The 8462-nt window shown below is 41.1% G+C and overlaps 1 pseudogene; it reads right to left on the reverse strand.

Annotated features, from left to right (window-relative positions):
* Positions 1-5221: 5221 nt before the first annotated feature.
* LOC123606664 lies at positions 5222-7865 on the reverse strand (annotated as a pseudogene).
* Positions 7866-8462: the final 597 nt, after the last annotated feature.

Here is an 8462-nt window from a genome sequence, read left to right on the forward strand (position 1 = left end):
CTTGTAAACAGCATATAGATGGATCTTGTTTTCTTATCCATTCAGTTACCCTATGTCTTTTGATTGGAGCATTTAGTCTATTGATGTATAGAGTGAGTACTGAAAGATATAAATTTATTGCCATTATGTTGCTTGTAGAGTTGGAGTTTCTGCTGGTGTTCTCTGGTCATTTCTAGTCTTTGTTGTTGCTTTGGGTCTTTTTATTTGTTGTTGTTGTTGTTGTTGTTGTTGTTGTTTTCATCTTTTCTCCCCTCAGATAGTTCCCCTTAAAATTTCTTGCAGGGCTGGTTTAGTGGTCACAAACTCCTTTAATTTTTGTTTGTCTGGAAAACTTTTTATCTCTCCTTCTATTTTGAATGACAGCCTTGCTGTGTAAAGAACTCTTGGCTGCATATTTTTCTGATTCAGCACATTGAATATATCCTGCCACTCCTTTCTGGCCTGCCAGGTTTCTGTGGATAGGTCTGCTGCAACCCTGATCTGTCTTCCCTTGTAGGTTAAGGACTTTTTTTCCTTTGCTGCTTTCATGATTCTCTCCTTGCCTGAGTATTTTGTGAATTTGACTATGATATGCCTTGTTGATGGTCGGTTTTTGTTGACTCTAATGGGAGTCCTCTCTGCTTCCTGGATTTTGATATCTGTGTCTTTCCCCAGGTTAGGAAAGTTTTCTGCTATGATTTGCTCACATAAACCTTCTACCTCTATTTCTCTCTCTTCCTCTTCTGGGACCTCTATGATTCTGATGTTCCTTTCTAATGAGTCACTGATTTCTCTAATTCTTAAATCGTGCTCTTTTGCCTTAATCTCCCTCTTTTTTTCTGCTTCATTATTCTCCATAAGTTTGTCCTCTATATCACTGATTCTCTGTTCTGCCTCATCCATCCTTGCCGCCGTGGCCTCCATTTGAGATTGCAGCTCAGTTATAGCATTTTTTATTTCATCCTGACTAGCTTTTACTTCTTTTATCCCTACAGAAAGGGATTCTAATCTATTTCCAACTCCATCTAGTATTCTTATCATCATGATTCTAAATTCTGGTTCAGACATCTTGCTTGTATCTGTGTTGGTTAAGTCCCTGGCTGTTGTTTCTTCCTGCTCTTTCTTTTGGGGTGAATTCCTTCATTTCACCATTTTGAAGGGAGAAACGGAATTAATGAGGTAAAAAATTAAAATTAAAAAAATTAAATTAAAATTTAAAAATATTAAAATGTAAAAAATATTAAAATTAAAAAATTAAAAACAAACACATACACACAAAATCGAATAAATGATGCTAGATCTTAGGTGTGTTTTGGTCTGGGTGTTGAAAGGGGCTTGATAGACTAGAAAAAAAAAGAGGAAAGAAAAAAGAAATAATGAGAAATAAATCATTTGAAAATTTGAAAAATGAATACACTGAAGTAGACTAAAATGAAATGATGGAAGTAAAATAGAATTTGAAAAAATTTACACAAAAGTAAAAAATATAGTAGAAAAAAATTAAAGAAAAATATTTTTAATAAAAATTGAAAATAAAAATGAATTTTTTCTCTTTCCATATTCAAGAAAAAAGAAAGTAAATGAAAAGGAAAAAAGAAAAAAGAAATAAAATTGAAAAGATGGACCAGCGAACAGACTGAAATATGACTGAAATTACTTCATTTTCCCCTAGAAGTCAGACTATGAAGCATTATATAGTCTATAAACAAAGGAGGCAGAAGAGACTTGGGGTCCTGAAAAGTGAAGTTGGCCCACTTGGGTGGGGCTTAGTGTAACAGCTCTGTTCTCCACTAGATGGCGCTGCTTAGCTTACTGGGGCGGCTTGTTGTGATGCTTGTAGGTGCGTATACGCATGCGCGTGAGCAGTGAAAATGCAACCCAGTCTCTAGTATTGGAACTCTGTTCTCACCAATCCGCAATCACGCACCCATCCTTTGTCTCTGGCTTCATCCGCTCCCCGCTTTTACACAGTCTGTGACAAAGCCCCAGGCAGCACCTCCCTCCTGAGTTTTGTCTCCGATGTGACTGTTTTTCCCGACCCCTTACTTCTGAGGGACTATGGCTTTGACCCGTTATGCCCCTCTACAGAAGGTCTCACCAAGCAATGGCCAGGTGCCGGGCGCACCCAGGAATGTTTGCAGGTCCGTGCTGTTACCGATGTCCAAAGACTATGGCCAGGTGCCAGCCCGCCCCAGAAAAAGTTCGCGAGACAGTGTAGCAGCAGCGTTTCGGGGATTATGGAAAATCACAACACACATCTGGCATCAGGCTTCACCCACAATGACCTTGTTCCAGCACCAGCGAATGTGGCTGTTCTCCCGGGTCCACTGGGGCCTTGCCTTTGGGGGACCCACACAGCCGCTACCAGGTGTCCTCCCAGCAGGGGAACTGCCTCTCCCCGTGTGGCCTGAAGAACCCGGACCCCACTCTGCTCCTGGGGATTCGCCCTTCCCACCAGAGCACCGCCAGGTATGGAGCTGCAGCATTTCAGACTCTGCCCTCTCCTGTTTACAGTCTTAATGGAATTTAAACCCTCTCCTTTCTCCTTTCTCCCTTTTTAGTTCAGTCCCTGTGGCTGTTTCCACTTTTCCACTTTCTCTCCAGCTGCTTTTTGGCGGCGTGCTTTTCCTGTATCCCCCCCACCCCCATCTCCGTCCTCCCTCTGCACACAAAATCGGCTCCCTGCCCTCCGCGGCTTCTCTCTCCCTCAGTTAACCTCTCTGCGCCTTGTACGTGCTGAATTCTGTGGTTCAGGTTGTATAGATTGTTGTGTGAATCCTCAGATCAGTTTTCTCGGTGTGCAGGATGGTTTAGTGTTGGTCTGGCTGTATTTCATGGACACGAGACACACAAAAAACTTCCATGCTGTTCTGCCATCTTGACTCCTCCTTGACAATAAATTATATTTAAAAAAAAAAAAACATGTCTGTATTGGCATGTCAGATGTCTTCATAAACAGGTCAAAAACTACATTTCCATTTCTCCAAGGAAAGATATTCAAATGCAGAATTCATGTATTTCTCAAAAATAATAAATACTACACGGCTTCAAAACATGGCCCTTTCATCATGCTAAACCAATTCTTTCCAGATATACATTGTTACATTGTAATGCTTGTCAGATTTAAATAAAGTTCTCAGTTGAAAGCTCCACACCTTGTCTTCAGTAACAACTAAACGCTACTTGCTAGCTTTAATTTTGACCTCTTACTATATCAGAGTTTAAAACTGCAAATGGTGGGGTGCCTGGGTGGCTCAGTTGGTTGAGCATTCAACTTCAGCTTGGGTCATGATCTCATGGTTCATGACTTCGAGCCCCGTGTCGGGCTCTGTGATGAAAGCTCAGAGCCTGGAGCCTGCTTCGGATTCTGTGTCTCCTTCTCTCTCCGCCCCTCCCTCCACTTGCACTCTGTTTCTCTGTCTCTCAAAAATAAATAAACATTGAAAATAAATAAATAAATAAATAAATAAATAAATAAATAAAACTGCAAGTGGTATTCAAATCTCCTTGCTAACTAGCTTGGATTTTCAATTCAGAACTTAGATCAGAGGATATACTGTCTCCCTTATGAAATTAGAGCAGAAGGGAGGTTCCCAGGCTTTGTCTAGCCAGGCAAATCCCCACCTTTCTTTTTGATCTGAATTATTCAGGTTACATATTCCAGCCAATATTTATCTAAAGTTCAACTTTTCTCTGTGGCAGTAGAGCATCTCACTTAGGGAACTGTTGTATATATTTTTTTTTATTAATTTTTTTTTATTTTTAACGTTTATTTATTTTTGAGACAGGGAGAGACACAGCATGAACAGGGGAGGGTCAGAGAGAGAGGGAGACCCAGAATCTGAAACAGGCTCCGGGCTCTGAGCTGTCAGCACAGAGCCCGATGCGGGGCTCGAACTCACAGACCGCGAGATCATGACCTGAGCCGAAGTCGGACGCTTAACCGACTGAGCCACCCAGGCGCCCCGGGAACTGTTGTACATTATCAGCCTGTGGGTCACATAATCCTCAGTGAGATTTTCTCCATCCTCTCTTTTGGCAATTTTTGAACATTATCCCAATGGAACAATTAAGGTTTACTTATTAATACTTTTTCTTCACTTTCTCTTACCTATATCTTTCAGACAAAATCTGCACTTAAAATAATCATTTGCTTAACAGACTTGCTGCTTCAGAATACAAAAAGCAAATAGGTATTTACTATGAATGAAATAAATACAGAAAGGGGGGTAGTGTTTAAATATGCCTTTAGAAGCACTCATAACAAATTTATCTACTTCTTATATCAAAAACCAAAATAAAAGATTAGACTGAATAAGTGTTAATGGATTTAAGGTAGTCTTTATTTTGAGGAAAATCCACAACATAAAACGATTGAGGAAAAAATGATGCATATTAGAGCACACCTCAAAAAACTAAGAAATACTGGACAGCTTCCAGCTTCAATTTGCAACCCACTAAGACAGTCAGAAATTGCTCATCAATTTGATGATAAGTTTGAAGAGAGTAGCTCTATTGCTGGACAGAACTTTGGGATTTTAAGACTTAGAAGTTGAAGTAAGTGTGGGTACTTACCACGTGTTTTTAGAAGTGGTAGTTTTAAAAATTGCGGTGATGTCCCGGTTGGATTAGAGGTAATTCATAAAACTGCATTTATTTATGATTACATTGCCTGATCTGTTTAACTCCTATGCGAAAATAAATGATTCACTGGCATTTTTAGCTAAATGAAATTCGGTTTAAATTAAGCAAAATAGCTAACTGGCTTATTTGAACCCTGAAAGTTAACATTCGGGGTATTTCATGATTTTCTAATGTACACTTGAAAGGAGAGAGCTAATTTGGGCTTTATTTAAATGTTCATAATATTATTATTACATGTAAACTAGCACACAAAGTGCTTTCATAGGAAGCTATCTTTGACAACCTCAGAAGTATGTAAAATATGAATTTCCTCAAGGGGATTATATTGTATAAGAAAATTGTGCAATTATATGATTGTGGCCTAAGACTATCATAAGAACAAAGGTAAAAGTTCCCCATCACAACAAGACAAAATGGCACCAACACTTCTTTTTTTGTTGTTTTAATGTTTATTTTTTTGTTTTGTGAGAGAGAGCATGCACGCAAGGGACGGGCCGAGAGAGAGAGAGAAAGAGTCCCAAGCAGGCTCCACTCTATCAGTGCTTAGCCCAATGTGGGGCTCAATCTCACGACTGTGAGATCATGACCTGAGCTGAAATCAAGAGTTGGATGTTTAACCAACTGAGCCACTCAGGCGCTCTGACACTGACATTTCTCATTCAAGTTCAGTTAAACACCAAACGAGCATTCCTGTATCCCTAGCCACTGTTTCCTAAAACCACAAAGATACGTTCCAAGGCTTAAAACAGAGATCTGATGCTTTAATAGTCATCATTCTATATTTTACTGAGTTCTGAAGTGAAAAAAAATTTAATTCAAGATATCACGTATGAAATCATAATATCGTGGAGATATGAAGGGCCATGGCTAAACAAGTAGGAGACACGCACCATTGTCTGCCCTTCTGATTGCCTCAGTCAAAATCATTGAAACACCCGTAACTTGAATCTTAGAGCAATGTTTTGTTTTGTCCTCTTGTAGAATGGTCTCTGTGATGTTGATAGCTACAGAGACAGCATTATTAATTCTGGAAATAGCTGGCCCAGAGAAGATCCCATGAGTAAAGATGGCATAAACTTTAGTGGCTTTGGTAGAGTGGCTTGACTGCAGTATATAGCATATGTTGTCCACAAGGATGGCTACCTGATCTTTAATTAAGCACCAATCCGAATCATGCTACCCACCTCCATGGCTCTCCTTCTTTCTCTGTGTGCCAAGGCCAACACCACATTCAGTCTGTCCATGAATGATGCAGCCTCCTGCTTTGGGAGAAATGACAACACACATCCTCTGGTCAGCAATATTCTCTTGTTTCTCCCTGTGAGTCACTCACAGGGATGGCAAAGAAGTCCTGGATGAGCAGCATGTAGGCCCACGGTAGTGATGTGATCTGCCCCAGCTACTGGAAGCACAGAATTATTTGGGAACATAGTACTTCTGGAGGTCATCCCAGGAAGCAAGTGGGGGAGCAGAGAAGTATGTGACGGGATGTGTTAATGCTGTTATGACAGCTAGGGCTCCCCCCCCCCCCATTGAGATCCCTCCAGGAGACTGAGTAGAACACACCTGAGAATTACCCCTACCTAGAAGCAAGAGAGCTGGAATTTTTATCCATCAACTCCTGTCCCCGTTAGTCAAGAGTCACTCTTGGGGGCAGTAACTTCCAGGCATAGCATGTGCATGAGGCCAGAGAAAACCTTCAAACAGAATCATGTGCTTGAGTAGGTAATTGATTTGACGCAGAAGCTGACCACCCAAGTTAAAAGTGACCTCCATGGTGGTCCAAGGAGCTATTGCAGGGGGCACTGACAGCATCTTTTACAGTTCCCAGAACCCACTCTACAGGCCGACCCCTCAACTTCCACAACTCAACCACAATCTCCTCTCTCAGATGTTCTTGGTGTCTATTTTAACTAGATTTTATCTGGATTGAAACAGTGATGGGGTGGGGAGTGGTTTCCCCGTAGTGTGCATTGGGCTAGCCCCCAGCAGTAGTTCAGGAAAGGACAAGACCTAACATGTGTTAAATACCCACTATAGGCCAGATTCTATACATACAAAGACTCAGGGTGATGCTCAAAACAGCCCTATGACATACATAATATCCTCCCAATTCTATATATGTATACATATCCATACACATACACATATACATATGAAAACTGAGACCTGGAGAGACAAGTAACTTACTCCATCTCGAATGGCTAGAAAGTGACAATGCCAACAAGCAAACCAAGTGTGCTTAACTCCAAAACCTCCTGCCTTTTCCTCCTAACACATAAAGAGAAACCAGAGTCTCTTCACCTCTCAGGAAAAACATTTCCCCTAGATCAAGAGACCCCGCTTAAATAATTCCTGAAAACTTCAGAAAGTTCCAGTTCTCCCAGAGCTTAGCGTGAAATAAACCTGATTGCCCAGCAAAACATCTTTTACTAATACTGAAATTGTACCTGACCCCTGAACTACATAAACCACTCCTTAATACACAAAGCCCTTTACATATCAGGCTATTTTTGCTGCTTTGAGTTTATATGAGGAGGAACTGCTGTGGAACAGGCCACAGGACAGAAAGCTACATGACCTTCCTCTAGGGGGACATTTCCCAGAAATTCAGCACCTATTAAGTGGAAAGAATCTGGGTGACGTGTGTGTGGCAGTATTTTCACGGGTCCATCATGCAACTTTTAAAACACTATGCCCAACACCTTGGTGGCATTTTAGAAAACTTCAGTGCCTTGGCATAGTCTGTCCCCACTACTTGGAATGCTTTTCCCCTTCCTGGGCAAACAACCACTGAAACTCAGCTCAATGATTACCTTTTCTGGAAAGCCTTTCTTGACCCCCTCCTAATGGAGGTGATCACTCTCCCCTTCCCTTTGTGCACCTACAGTCCCCTCTTTCCATTCCACCTCTAGCTGTCCATAGGGGCTCATTTGTGGTCCCCATCGCTATGGAAAATCCCTTAAGATTCTGCAATCTCCACCTGTAGTAATGTGAACACCCAATCTGGATCTAGAAGAAAACCTGGGCCAAACCGTCCCACTGAGCATATCACTTCTTCCCCGTCCTTTTCTCACCCCTTTGCTGGCACAGGTTGCCTCTTGCCTGACTTAATTTTCTCCACTAATTAAATGTCACACTTCCAGCAGCAATCACCAAGAGATGCTCTCCAGGCAATTCAGTAGAGGCAAAAATAAGGTCCTTCCCATTTCTTACTACCCTCTTGAGATGTTGATGGTGAGGCTGACTATAACTAATGACAAATAATAGGGTTGCCATGAGGAAGTATTAATGTGGCCCATGGCTCAAGGAGCAGCAATTAGGAGACAAAATGCCTTCCTTGCTTCCCACTCCCACTCCCTCCCCCGTCCACATGTTCCAAAAGCTAATGTATTCATCACACTGTATCACACTTAGGAGATCCCTCCTATCTTTCTGGCCAAGCAGGGAGCTTCTGAAAGGCAGACACAAAGTAAGTGCTTGACAAATGTTAGCTTTATTAATGAATTAATGATAACTATGAACAAAATTTGAAATCTCCCTGCTTCTTTCATTCCAAACTTAAAACGAATTGCTTTGTAAGTTCAGCCATTTTCTGATTAATAAAGGCCACTTTCTCAGTCTCATCCTAAAAATAAAAAAGCTTCCTACTCTGTTGTCACCACTTAATTCAACAAATATCTTTCGAGTCCCTTTGCCCAAGCACTGTGCTTTGTGATAGAAAATTCAAAGATAATAAGAGCTCAATTCTCAGAGGAAATGTTATGGACTAAGTGGCAGGTAGCTTAAATTGTTGAAATGGAATTGCTGTGATGGAAAAATGATAAAAAAAATAAGTT

Source organism: Leopardus geoffroyi, chromosome A2 (assembly GCF_018350155.1).
Source record: "Leopardus geoffroyi isolate Oge1 chromosome A2, O.geoffroyi_Oge1_pat1.0, whole genome shotgun sequence".
Classification (NCBI taxonomy): Eukaryota; Metazoa; Chordata; class Mammalia; order Carnivora; family Felidae; genus Leopardus; species Leopardus geoffroyi.